We start from the raw sequence: 13,484 nt of genomic DNA, 5'->3' as shown, positions 1-13,484 counted from the left end.
TGAAAATGTCAATGTTACCCAGGGCAATTTACACGTTTAATGCAATCCCTATCAAAATACCATGGACGTTCTTCAGAGGGTTAGAACAAATTAAGATTTGTGTGGAATCAGAAAAGACCCCGAATAGCCAAGGGAATTTTAAAAAGAAAACCATATCTGGGGGCATCACAATGCCAGATTTCAGGTTGTACTATTAAGCTGTGGTCATCAAGACAGTGTGGTACTGGCACAAAAACATACACATAGATCAATGGAACAGAATAGAGAACCCAGAAGTGGACCCTCAACTTTATGGTCAACTAATATTTGACAAAGGAGGAAAGACTATCCATTGGAAGAAAGACAGTCTCTTCAGTAAACGGTGCTGGGAAAATTGGACATCCACATGCAGAAGAATGAAACTAGACCACTCTCTTTCACCAGACACAAAGATAAACTCAAAATGGATGAAAGATCTAAATGTGAGACAAGATTCCATCAAAATCCTAGAGGAGAACACAGGCAACACCCTTTTTGAACTCGGCCACAGTAACTTCTTGCAAGATACATCCACGAAGGCAAAAGAAACAAAAGCAAAAATGAACTATTGGGACTTCATCAAGATAAGAAGCTTTTGCACAGCAAAGGATACAGTCAACAAAACTCAAAGACAACCTACAGAATGGGAGAAGATATTTGCAAATGACATATCAGATAAAGGGCTAGTTTCCAAGATCTATAAAGAACTTATTAAACTCAACACCAAAGAAACAATCCAATCATGAAATGGGCAAAAGACATGAAGAGAAATCTCACAGAGGAAGACATAGACATGGCCAACACGCACATGAGAAAATGCTCTGCATCACTTGCCATCAGGGAAATACAAGTCAAAACCACAATGAGATACCACCTCACACCAGTGAGAATGGGGAAAATTAACAAGGCAGGAAACCACAAATGTTGGAGAGGATGCGGAGAAAAGGGAACCCTCTTACACTGTTGGTGGGAATGTGAACTGGTGCAGCCACTCTGGAAAACTGTGTGGAGGTTCCTCAAAGAGTTAAAAATAGACCTGCCCTATGACCCAGCAATTGCACTGTTGGGGATTTACCCCAAAGATACAGATGCAATGAAACGCCGGGACACCTACACCCCGATGTTTCTAGCAGTAATGTCCGCAATAGCCAAACTGTGGAAGGAGCCTTGGTGTCCATCGAAAGATGAATGGATAAAGAAGATGTGGTCTATGTAAACAATGGAATATTCCTCAGCCATTAGAAACGACAAATACCCACCATTTGCTTCAACGTGGATGGAACTGGAGGGTATTATGCTGAGTGAAGTAAGTCAATCGGAGAAGGACAAACATTATATGTTCTCATTCATTTGGGGAATATAAACAACAGTGAAAGGGAATATAAGGGAAGGGAGAAGAAATGTGTGGGAAATATCAGAAAGGGAGACAGAACATAAAGACTCCTAACTCTGGGAAACGAACTAGGGGTGGTGGAAGGGGAGGAGGGTGGGGGGTGGGGGTGAATGGGTGACGGGCACTGAGGGGGTCACTTGACGGGATGAGCACTGGGTGTTATTCTGTATGTTGGTAAATTGAACACCAATAAAAAATACATTTATTATAAAAAAAATGACCTCTTGTAGGCAGCTTATAGATGAGTCTTTTTTTTTAATCCATGCTGTTATTCTATGTCTTTTGATTGGAGCATTTAGTCCATTTACATTCAGAATGGTTATCAATAGATATGAATTTAGTGGCATTGTAATACCTGTTAAGCTGTTGTTTCTGGAGATTTTCTCTGTTCTTTCTAGTCTTTGCCCCTTTTGGTTTTTCTTTCCCACTCAAAGTCCCCTTTAATATTTCTTGCAGAGGTGGTTTAGTGGTCACAAACTCCTTTAGTTTTTGTTTGTGTGGCAAACTCTTCATCTTTCCTTCTATTCTGAATGACAGTCTTGCTGGATAGAGCATTCTTGGCTGCATATTTTCTCTATTCAGCACATTAAATATACCATGCCACTTTTCTCGTGCCTTCCAGATTTCTGTGGACAGGTCTGCTCCTAACCTTATTTGTCTTCCCTTGTAAGTTAGGGATTTCTTTACCCTTGCTGCTTTCAGGATTCTTTCCTTATCTCTGTATTTTACAAATTTACTATGATATGTTTTTGCATAGGCCTGCCCTTGTTGATTTTGATGGGAGTTCTCTGTGCTTCCTGGATTTGGATGTTTCCCTCCCCAGATTAGGAAAGTTTCAGCTATAATTTCCTGAAATGAACATTCTGCTTCTTTTTCCTTCTCATTTTCTTCTGGGATTCCTATAATATGAATGTTATTATGCTATGGGGGTTCCCCAAATCTACATTCATGATTCAATATTTTTCTTTACCTCTTCTTTTCAGCTTCATTACTTTCCATAATTTTATCTTTTATATCACATATCAGTTCCTCTGCTTCTTCCATCCTTGTGGTCATTACATCCAGTCAGTTTCACATCTTGGTTATAGCATTTCTTGTTTCCACTTGACTAATTTTTAGGTCTTTTATCTCCATGGTAAGGAACTCCTTGGTGTCTGTACTTTTCTCAAGCCCAGCTTGTATCCTTATGGTTGTTGTTTTAAAATTCAGATCAGGCATATTACTTATATCTGTTTCAATTAGATCCCTGGCCTTGACCTCCTATGACATTTTCTAGTTCTTTCTTTTGGGATGAATTCCTCCATTTGGTATTTTGTCTAGGTCTCTCTATTATTCTGTATATTAGGAGAGCCTAATATTCCTGCTCCTGAGAGTAATGATTTTATAAAGAAGAGGTCATCTACTGTCCCAGACCTGTTGCTTTAGGAAGTGTTTCCCGTGTGTGCTGTGTGCACTTTGCTACACAAAGTAGCACAGTTTTGGCTATTTTCAGGTCAGTCCTCTGCAGAGTTTTTACTTGCCTGCAGTAAGGAGTGTTTGGGACTTGTTCAGAGTGGTAAGTAACTAGGTGCGCTCTGGTATGTTTGTTAAAAGAGCCCTGATCCTATTTCAACTAGAGCTGAAGCTTCGCAGCATTCTGTGGTCAGTAGACTTGATGCGTGCAAGGGGTTTGGGCTGGTCTTCTTGGGAGTCTGATGCTCTGACCCTCAGGCACACTTGCCATAGTAAAGAAGCACCTGCACAGTGCAGGGGGGCAGGGCTTGGTGTAAGTGGCTCAGGCCTCCACTATTGACATTGTGCTGCTTTCTGAAGTCAGTCTGTGCTGATCAGCAGGGAAGAAAAATGGCAACAGCCCTATTCCTCATCCCTAGAGAGGACAGTTCAGTTCTGCCACTGTCCAGGAAGCCCTCACAGAAGAGTGAACAATCTTTCCTCCTGTGTCCCAAGTGTCCCTCAGGTCCATGCCTTCCCCCTCTCTGTGTCTGGGCCATCTGCCCACCAGTAGCTATCTGCATTTAAATTTTATTTCAGGCTTGCTGAATGAGTTTCAAAATTCCAAACTTTGGGGACCTGGCATGACACTCATCCTCTGAGGAAGGATCTTGCCACACTGGGTCTGGTGCTACTTTGTCCTAGAAGGACATTGGCACCAATGCGCAGGAGCTTGGAGTTTAGAGTGAAGTGTGTTAAAAGGATGAGTCCAGGTTAGCCACCCTCAGCAGGTGACTCTGCCACTGTGCTTATGGGGCAGGGAATCTCAATGATGTCTGCTGGCTTTTTGGTCCCCTGAGAGGCAATGCCACCTCTCCCAGATGCACTGCAAGAAGGAGGAACTGTCTGTCCAGTGCATCCCAGGGGATGTCCAGATCACCCTGTTGCTTCCTGGCCTCTGCTCTCTTTCTCCACAGGAGCACTGCGGCACCCACAAAACTCAACCCCAGGCACTGTGCAGACTTCTAAAACTCCAGTCTTTGGGCTCTGCTGGTCATAAAAACTTGTGATAATCAGACCCTCTTGTTTTCTCAATCAGTGGTTTTGGGGAAATGTTTTCTTGTGTGATTCCCTGTGCACTGCTCTCTCTCTCTCTCCCCCTCTGTCTCTGTCTCTCCAATGATTTGATATTTATCGAGCTGTGTTTGAGGGATTAGACAAGCCTAAGGTCTTCCTACTACTCTGACATCTTAACTCTCTTAGCAAGATTTTTTAAAGTATGTTATACTGAATATTTTTTGAATGAAAGTCCTGCTCGAATAGAATTTTGAGATGAAAATAGGGCAGAAAGAATGGACAAGGATTCCTATAACAACTACACTTAAAGAACAGGCAGGTTCCCCACTGGAATGGAGGGCCAGTGCTGGCATGGTGTATTAAGGGAGGAAAGAATGTTTAGACAGGAAAATCAACTAGTCAGAAGTTTTGATTTGAGCAGCCTTTGTATATTATTGTGGAATTTTGGGAAGGAGAGAGATTTGTGGAGAAGATGGCTGACATCACTGTGTAAGGAATCCTTTAGATGGGAAAGAATGAAAATCAGCAGCAAGATAAGCACTCTGAACTAGAGCAATACTGTCAGAAAGGAGGACAAAATTTAGAGGAGTAGGGAGGATGGGCATCAAAATATCATCTCTGTGTGGATTACACCAAAAGCTTCCTGAATCCCCACTATACCAAGTGGTATCATCACTCTCAGTGCCCTTATTGTCGTCAACACTATTATCATCATGGACCACAGCAATAACTATCATAGTAGCAACAGTCATGTTATCAGAGCCTATAGGCTCAAGCCACCAGCCAGGCCTACAGATAAAAGTTAAGACTTTGCTTTCAACATGTCTAGCAAAACCTTTAGTCCCTCCTATCCTTCTTTATCCTGCTCTCTGATGCCAGACTCTCCTTTTGTAAATGACACTTTAGTTGTGTCACACAGTGTTGTTGAAAGGAAACTCCCTGGCATTTATGCCTTCCAAGCTGGGATCTTAATATATTTTTTAAAAATTTAAAGGTATTATTTATTTTATTTAAGAGAGAGAGAGAGAGAGATGAGTGGCAGGAGAGACAGAGGTGGAAGGAGAGGGAGAATGTCAAGCAGACTCTGCCTGAGTATAGAGTCTGACTTGGGGCTTGATCTCTCAACCCTGAGATCATGACCTGAGCCAAAACCAAGAGTTAGATGCTTAACTGACTGAGCCACCCAGACACCCCTCTTAATATATTTTAAGAATAATTTTATTTCTATTTAGAATAGACATTACCTTCACATGGCTCAAAATTTATATTACTCATGTGGAGAAAACTCTTCCTTCCCACTTCCTCCATTAGTTTCTTGTGTACCCTTCCAGAGGGTTTCCCCAAACATTTCTAAAGATGCTGTAAAAAAAAAAAAGATTTTATTTTTTCTAGAGCAGTTTTAGGTTTACAATAAAATGAGAGGAAGGTACAGAGATTTCCCATATGCTTCCTGCCCCCACACATACACAGCCTCTCTCCATCATCAACCAGAATGGTACCATCACTAATCAGAATGGTGCATTTCTTACCAAGGATGAACCTACATTGACACATCATATTCACCTAAAGTCCATAGTATACCTCGCCGTTCACTCCCGGTGTTGCATGTTCTATGGGTTTGGACAAATGATTAATGACATGTACCCATCATTATAATATCATATAGACTGTTTTCACTGGCTGAAAATTCTCTGCACTCTGCATATTCATTCCCCACCCCTCATCCCTGAAAACCACTGATCTTTTTATGGTCCCCATAGTTTTGCCTTTTCCAGAATATCATACCGTTGAATCATACAGTATGTAGCCTTTAGAGATTGGTTTTTTCACTTAGTAATATAAGTTTCTTCTGTGTTTTTTCATGACTTGACAGCTCATTTATTTTTAGCACTGAACAATATTCCATTGCCTGGATGTACCACAGTTTATTTAATCACTCACCTACTGAAGGAGATCATGGTTACTTCCAAGTTTTGGCAAGTGTGATTAAAGCTGCTATAAACATCCATGTGCAGGTTTTTGCATGGACATAAGCTTTCAACTCTAAGTACCAAAGACTGTGATTGTTGGATTGTATGATAAGCGTATGTTTAGTTTTTTATGAAACTTCCAAACTATCTTCCAATGTGGCTATAGCATTTCACATTCCCATCGGCAATGAATTAGGATCCTGTTGCTTCACACACTCAAAAGCATGTGGTGTTGACAGTGTTCTGCATTTTGGTCTTGTGCCTCTCATTCTAATGGGTGTGTTGTGGTGCCTCACTGTTTCAATTTGCAAACCATGCCTTTTTACTGCTTCCCACACCACGAACACCATTTCTCCAGTCTCCAAATATGCCTTTGTTGATTTTCTTCCAGTCCAAAATGTCTTCCTCACCCTACTCTAAACCTATTAAGTCAATAAATATGGATTTCTAGAAAAAGGAGAAAGAGGAAAGGAACTAGAATCTATATTTTAAGCCCAGAAGGCAGGGAGAGACACTGAAATGTTTTAGTTAATTCTTTTTCACACTTATTTAAAAACAAAACAAAAATACCTAAAAGCTCAGTACTTTTTAAAAAAGACTCTCTACAATGTTAAGACTTTAAAATCAAACTCTTAACACTGTTAAGTGTGTGCTCAGGAGTAATTCCAGTTTGATTTATCTGACCATATTTGGTGAATCTCATTTCCTTTCGAGAAGCAGCTATCAAAATGATCTGATTCATAATAAGATTAAGAATATTCTGGCATCCTGAGAATGAGGATTACTATGTGCAAAAGAGCTGTCCAGTGAAGGTGGGAGAGGCCTTCCAGGCTTTCCCTGACCCAGCGGTTAAGATGTTAAAATGTCTGTCACCCAACTGATAGCTTCCTGAGAGCCTGTGACTGGCTAGATAAGCCACTTTCGTGGATAATATTCTTGTCCTGAAAACTGAAAAGTGCTAAATGGAGTGCAATTATCTGTCAGGTATAGTTCACTAGCTTGGAAGACCATACCTATGCATTTGTATGAAGATTACATTCTAGTTCATGGACTCCCCAAAATATCAATATATATTTTTAAATTTTTATTTCCCTTCATTCTATAAAGGAATTGAGGTAATGTACAAGTTTTAACCTTATGCTAAATGGAAATTTTAAAAAAAGGTTTAAAGCTGGGATATCATGCAAATTTATAGTTCATAAAGTAGTATATGGTTATTAAAATTGAACTGCAGGGCAGCTGGGGTGGCTCAGTGGGTTAGTGCCACCTTCAGCCCAGGGCATGATCCTGGAGATGGCAGGCTCCCTGCATGGAGCCTGCTTCTCCCTCTGCCTGTGTCTCTGCCTCTCTCTCTCTCACTCTCCTCTCTCTGTGTCTCTCATGAATAAATAAATAAAATCTTTAAAAAAATAAAATTGAACTGCTAATTTTTTTGAGCTGCTCAATAGACAAGGTAAAAAGAGAAACAAGATAGTATAAAACTTCACATTCCATAAAAACAAAATTCGATATTTGTCATTCTGTTATTTACACCTTTAAGACATTTGTGTAGGTTTTCAGGTATGGGCATTAAATGACACATGGACATCTTTAACAACATTCCTCAATAAATATAGTAGTAGGATCGGTCTAGTTTCTTCCATCATTCTTCTATGTTAGAGAAAGTTGTAATAGTATACATAATTCAAAAAGGTGATCTGAAGGAAGATAATAGATTCAACATGCAATTCTGTGATAATCCAGGGAATAAAAATGAGATAGCTGAAGAAATAGAGTAACTGTTCTTTAAGATGTACTTCTTGCATATTTCCTTCAATTGGATTTTTGATAAAAGTTGAGCAGGAGTCTGATGGATGTGTTTATTAACTAGATGGGGGGGGGGGCTCATTCACAATGTAAATATATATCAAATTACCCTGAGGAACATTTTAGATATCTTAAAGTTTTATATGTCAATTATACCTCAATAAAGCTGAATTTTTTTAAATTGAGCAAGCCAGAACTTAATACATAAAAACTTGCATTGCCTGACATTCAGATTTTCTCTATAGTGCAAGAGAAGATCTAGAGACTTTCAAAATCGATTAAGAAATGAAAGGGGTGGGGCAGCTGGGTGGCCCAGTGGTTGAACGTCTACCTTTGGCTCAGGTAGGATCCCGGTTCCTGGGATCAAGTCCCACACTGGGCTCCCTGCGGGGAGCCTGCTTCTCCTTCTGCCTATGTCTCTGCCTCTCTTATGAATAAATAAATAAAATCTTAAAAAAAAAAAAAGAAATGAAAGAGGTGGCAACCTTTAGAAAAACTGAGGGCCCAGTATCATGAACATACTTTTTTTTTTAATTATAGTTGACACACAGTGTTACATTGGTTTCAAGTGTACAACATAGTGATTCAATTTCTATATACCTTATGCTATGCTTACCACTAGTGTAACTACCATCTGTCACCATATGACACTATTATAATGCCTCATGAGCATATTTTTATTACAACTTTCAGAAAGCCCAAACCAAAATAGCGCAAAGACCTAGAGAGTTTGTTTTAATATTTCTTATTTCCTAAAAATTTATTTAAAGTTATATTTCATTCTAAGTAGTGCACAGGTGAATTCCATAGATTTGGGCACATATAGTGTTTCCATTACCACTTAAAACCCTTATATTTAGTAATATTTTTTAGTTTCCAAATACATGAAAAATTTTAATGGTATCCTTTGGTTGTTAACTTCTATGTTTATTATATCATGGTAAGATAATTTAGTCTGCATAGCAGTCCCTCAGAATTATATAGATTTCCCTTTGACATAACGCGTGAAATGCTTTTGTAAATTTTTCCTTTCTTAAAAAGAAAATGTATTCTCTGTTGGACGTAGAATTTTATACAATAGTTTAACTCTATTAAATTGTTCAGGTTTTAGATATCATATACGAGCTGTGTAGGACTTTAGATGCCACTTCAGGTAGAAAGCTGTGGATGAGGAAATTTTGAATTGCTTGAATTTAAACCAAACTTGCTTTCCTGGAATTGACTAAGATTATGATTTCAATCACCAAGGGTATATCTTTTATCTATGCTGCATAATAAGTCATCCCGAAAGTTAATGGCTTAGTAACACCATTGTTCATTTGTTCAGTTGCTATGGGTTGGCAATGGGAAGGGCTTAGCTGGAGTGGTGCTTCTGCCATTCTTGCCTGGGGTTGCTCATGCAGCTGCAATAATCTGGGGACTGCCTGGGGCTGGACCATCCAAGACAGCTTTACTCACATGTCTGGGTCCTCTTACGGGATGGCTGGGCTTCCTTCTCCACAAGTCTTTCATCCTGGTCTTCTGCATATGATGTTGGAAGCTTTACTAGAGGGTAAGAACAGAGGCTGTGACACCCCTTGAGTCCAGGCTCAGAAGTCACATGCACATCTCCAACATTCTGTTGGCCAAAGCAAGTCATGGGGCCAGTCCGGATTCAAGGAGTAGGGAAATAAATTTCACCTCTTGACGTGAACTGCAAAGAATTGTGGGCCATTTTACATCCATCACAAAGAGAAAGGCAAGTTCAAAATAGAGATTTGAGTTGAGTTTTAAAAGAGGGCAATTCTTCTCTTCCCCCCAGCAGCCTGAGATGACCTCTAAAAATGGTTAGCTATTAGCTGGACCCAGAAAACCCTAAAAAATCATGCAAATCAAGAGGTTCAAATCTTCATGTTCACTATAAGAACACGGTTGAAACTGCCCAAGCCATCAAGGGTGTGCATATCCAAAAAGCCATCAAGTATCTAAAAGATGTCACTTTGCAAAGGTAGTATGTGCCATTCCGTCATTACAATGGTGGAGTTGGTAGGTGTACACAGGCCAAACAGTGGGGCTGGACACAGGGTCGGTGGCCCAAGAAGAGTTGAATTTTTACTGCATCTGCTTAAAAATGCAGAGAGTAATACTGAACTTAAGGGTTTAGATGGAGGTTCTCTTGTCATTGAGAACACCTAGGTGAACAAAGCCCCCAAGATGCAATGTAGAATTTACAGGGCTCATGGCCAGATTAACCCACACATGAGCTCTCCCTGCCACATCGAGAGGATTCTTACTAAAAAAGAGCAGATTGTTCCTAAACCAGAAGAGGAGATTGCACAGAAGAAAAAGATATCCCTTCAGAAGAAACTGAAGAAACAAAAACTTATGGCCTGGAAGTAAATTCTGTATAGAATAAATGCAAACAAAAATTTTTTTTAAAAAAAGAGAGGGCAATTCTTGAGCACATGGTTTGAATATATACCTGCTCCATATGGCTGCAAAGGGGCTATGAACAAAGTTTTCATGTCCTTGTGACAGATGTTCTAGAAGGACTGAGAGCTTCCAGAAAGGATGTCTGCCTGACTCTTTCCAGTGAGTTATTTCTTGGACACTGCAATATCCTGGTGGATGCCTGGTAAGAAACTCATTTTTAGAGCCACATAAACTTAGGTCCTGCTTTGATGAGGAGACATATAAAGAGAGTGACTTTTGAATAGACAACGGCTACAATTTATCTAAGGCCTGAATGGGTAAAACTTGTGTGAAACGCCCCCCACTTTATGACTTCTTTCTGCAAGATAAGGCCTTGGCTGAACTTACCTGTGAGGGAAGTCCTGGTGACTGCAAAGTTAATTTTCAGAAAGGAAGCCAGTTTGGAGGAGACTTTTGAATTCTCTTCCTTTAAATGCCACATCCAGAATGAAATGGGAGGGAATCCCTGGGTGGCTTGGCAGTTTAGCACCTGCCTTCGTCCCAGGGCGTGATCCTAGAGACCCGCGATTGAGTCCCACATCAGGCTCCCTGCATGGAGCCTGCTTCTCCCTCTGACTGTGTCTCTGCCTCTCTCTGTGTCTTTCATGAATAAATAAAATCTTAAAAAAAAAAAAAACCAAAACAGAATGAAATGGGACAGGGTGAAGTTGGAGTTATTCTCTGAAAAATCCACACCTGTGTTTGGAGTTGACACATATAGTTCTTATGATCTCACCAGGAAAGTAAAAGTCTGTGCTCCTAGGAATGAAGACAGGGCAAGATTTCTCCACTTGAAAAAGGCTGTTTTAGGCTTTTCCTCTTTTGGAATTGCCTCACGTTCTCTCCTAACAAACCAAATCAGCCCTCTCTTCCCCAGGATTCTCGGGGGATTTACATCTGGTGTATGGAATGATTTGGATCCCCTAATCTGTCGCTGACCTCCTTTCTGCTGAGATAGACAAACGTGAGCCCTGAAAGGTGCACTAGGCAAAGGAAGCAATCATTTGTCAGTACACCCCTCCAACTTTCATCCTGCTTGCAAACAGACACCTTCATGGTACTCTTCATAAAAGTGAAAATTTCAGTGCTCTTGCTGGCTTCACTGGAATGTTCCATCCTGCTCCTTCGTGATGATCAAGCAACACACCATTCATTTAGTCCTGTGATTCACTTGAAAACTCTCACCAGGACTGATTCCTGTTTTGTCTTATAAGGTGCATTCATTGTACGTTTGCCATCCTTGGAGTACCCTGGCGAGTACGGTGACTGTGATGTGATTCTTTCAGAGTGCAGACTGTTTTCCGGCTGACCACAGCTCATGTTTTGTCTCCCACTGGGGCCTAGTCAGACAAGCTGTGTGTATACTTCTTGAGAAGGCTGATTGTTGTGAAAACCTTTGCCACATAAACAGAAACAAGGTATTGGCTCATTTAGATACCATCGCCAGCAACTTTTCTCTTATAACCTCTGAAACACAATTGCATCAGCTCCAACATGTGACTGGGAAGAAGAAGCAGCTCAAAATCCATATAGTTAAGAATGAGGAGTACTTTCCAGGTTGGCAGGTGGCAAAGTGCCAAAATGCCTCGGGCACATCTGTCTTTGTCCCCAGTTCCTAAAGGATTCACAAGTTGAGTTTGGATCCAGCCTGGTAAAAGTGGTTCGTCCTGGAAGAAGCTGGAGTGATCCATTTGGGGCACTCTCAGAGGCTTTTGTATTTCTGGAGCTAACCCAATGAGTAAGTATTGCTTTAGGACAGACCTAAATTAGTTAAAAGTCATTCATTTATTAATATTTATGAGTAGATATTATCCAAGGGCCAGGGACGCAAAGATAGATAAGACCCAATTACTGTCCCTAACAGCTCATGCAACAGGGTGAGGATCTAAGAGAGGGTGGGAAGACAGAAAGAAACACACAGATGTTAATAATACAAGAACCCCTTCCCCTACTTTTCCTTTTTTTAAAATGTGAAATATGCTCCGTCCTGCTATGGAAAGTAAAGGTTTAATTGATGCTTTCATTTAATCAGCAAACATTTGTTGAATGCCTGCTTTGTGCCAGGCCTAGGAAAATGTTGGGAAGACCAGAGAAGCACCCTCCCTATTCTGTCTTTACCCTTCTCCAACTGCCCTCTCAATGCCTCCCCTCGTGATGGATGCCAAAATCATGAGATGAGGCAGCAGCAACTTCTAATCCTTTCTGGGTCCAAAGAAGGACATCCCCTCCAAAAGGAACTTCAAACGTCATCAGATCTATGATGTAAGCATCACCTTCAACCTTGCCAGTCATTTGTATCCCCTGGCCTTTCTTGAAATGTACACATAGGTTTGCTCATGGCAGTGAGGCAGCATCGGAAAAAGGGAGAAACAGGACAACCAGAGCTCGGTAACTTTGCCAGTGACCACTTGCTTGCATCTCTGTTGGGTCGTCCTCTTTAGTGTACACAAGTCAAGGTTCAAAAATGAATGGAGGCTACTGAGGGTGGTGATAGGCATGCCCCAGGTGGCGTCAGGGTCTTATCTCCTTCCTTATCTGATACTCAGGGATGGTATCTGTACAAATGGTCCCTTAATACTTTATACCAAGCAGGTTTCTCTCTGCTGATGCTCTACTGAATCATGTAGAAAAAATGATAAACTGTTTGCATAAACGTAGATATTTCTTCTAGGTACTAAGGAGCTGTTTGAAATCATTTTATGGAACAGGAGGCTTGAAGTAGTTAAAAAAAAAGAGGTAGATCTTATCTGTAATATGAAATATTTCCAAAATATATAAGTGGGTTAGACAAGTAAGTTTGCAAAATAACATACGGTAGGATGGATATCACTTATGTTAAAAAAAAAAAAAGAGGATGATAATGACAATGAAAATGATAATGACTATATTTTATAGTGCTTGCTATGTTCCAATGTTCTCAGTGCTTTACTAGATGAACTCATTTGATCCTCAAAATGACCCCATGAATTAGTTTTTATTTTTATTTCCCTAATAGAGATTTGGAAATTGGGGCAGGGAGATGCTGAGTGTCTTGCCTCAAGTCACATAGCTAGGATTTAAACTGAGGCAGTTAGTGTACAGATTCTGGAACTTAAGCTTTGCGATATTTCTACAGGTACAGCCATATAAATATAAATGCTTAGAAAAAAGGTCAGAAAGATACACACTAAATGGCAACTCATTGGAGAGGAACCAAGAATTGGAGATGGGGCAGGGTCATTTAAAATATTCTCTTAGCTGAAATGTTTGAAGGTTGTTTTTGTTTTTGTTTTGCCCCGAAAGATAATGATTTCATGTTCCTTCTGTTAAATTTATTTCTCAACAATTGTTTAAATATT

The sequence above is a fragment of the Canis aureus genome, chromosome 20 (genome assembly GCF_053574225.1).
Source record: "Canis aureus isolate CA01 chromosome 20, VMU_Caureus_v.1.0, whole genome shotgun sequence".
NCBI lineage: Eukaryota > Metazoa > Chordata > Mammalia > Carnivora > Canidae > Canis > Canis aureus.
This window is presented reverse-complemented; position numbering follows the sequence as displayed.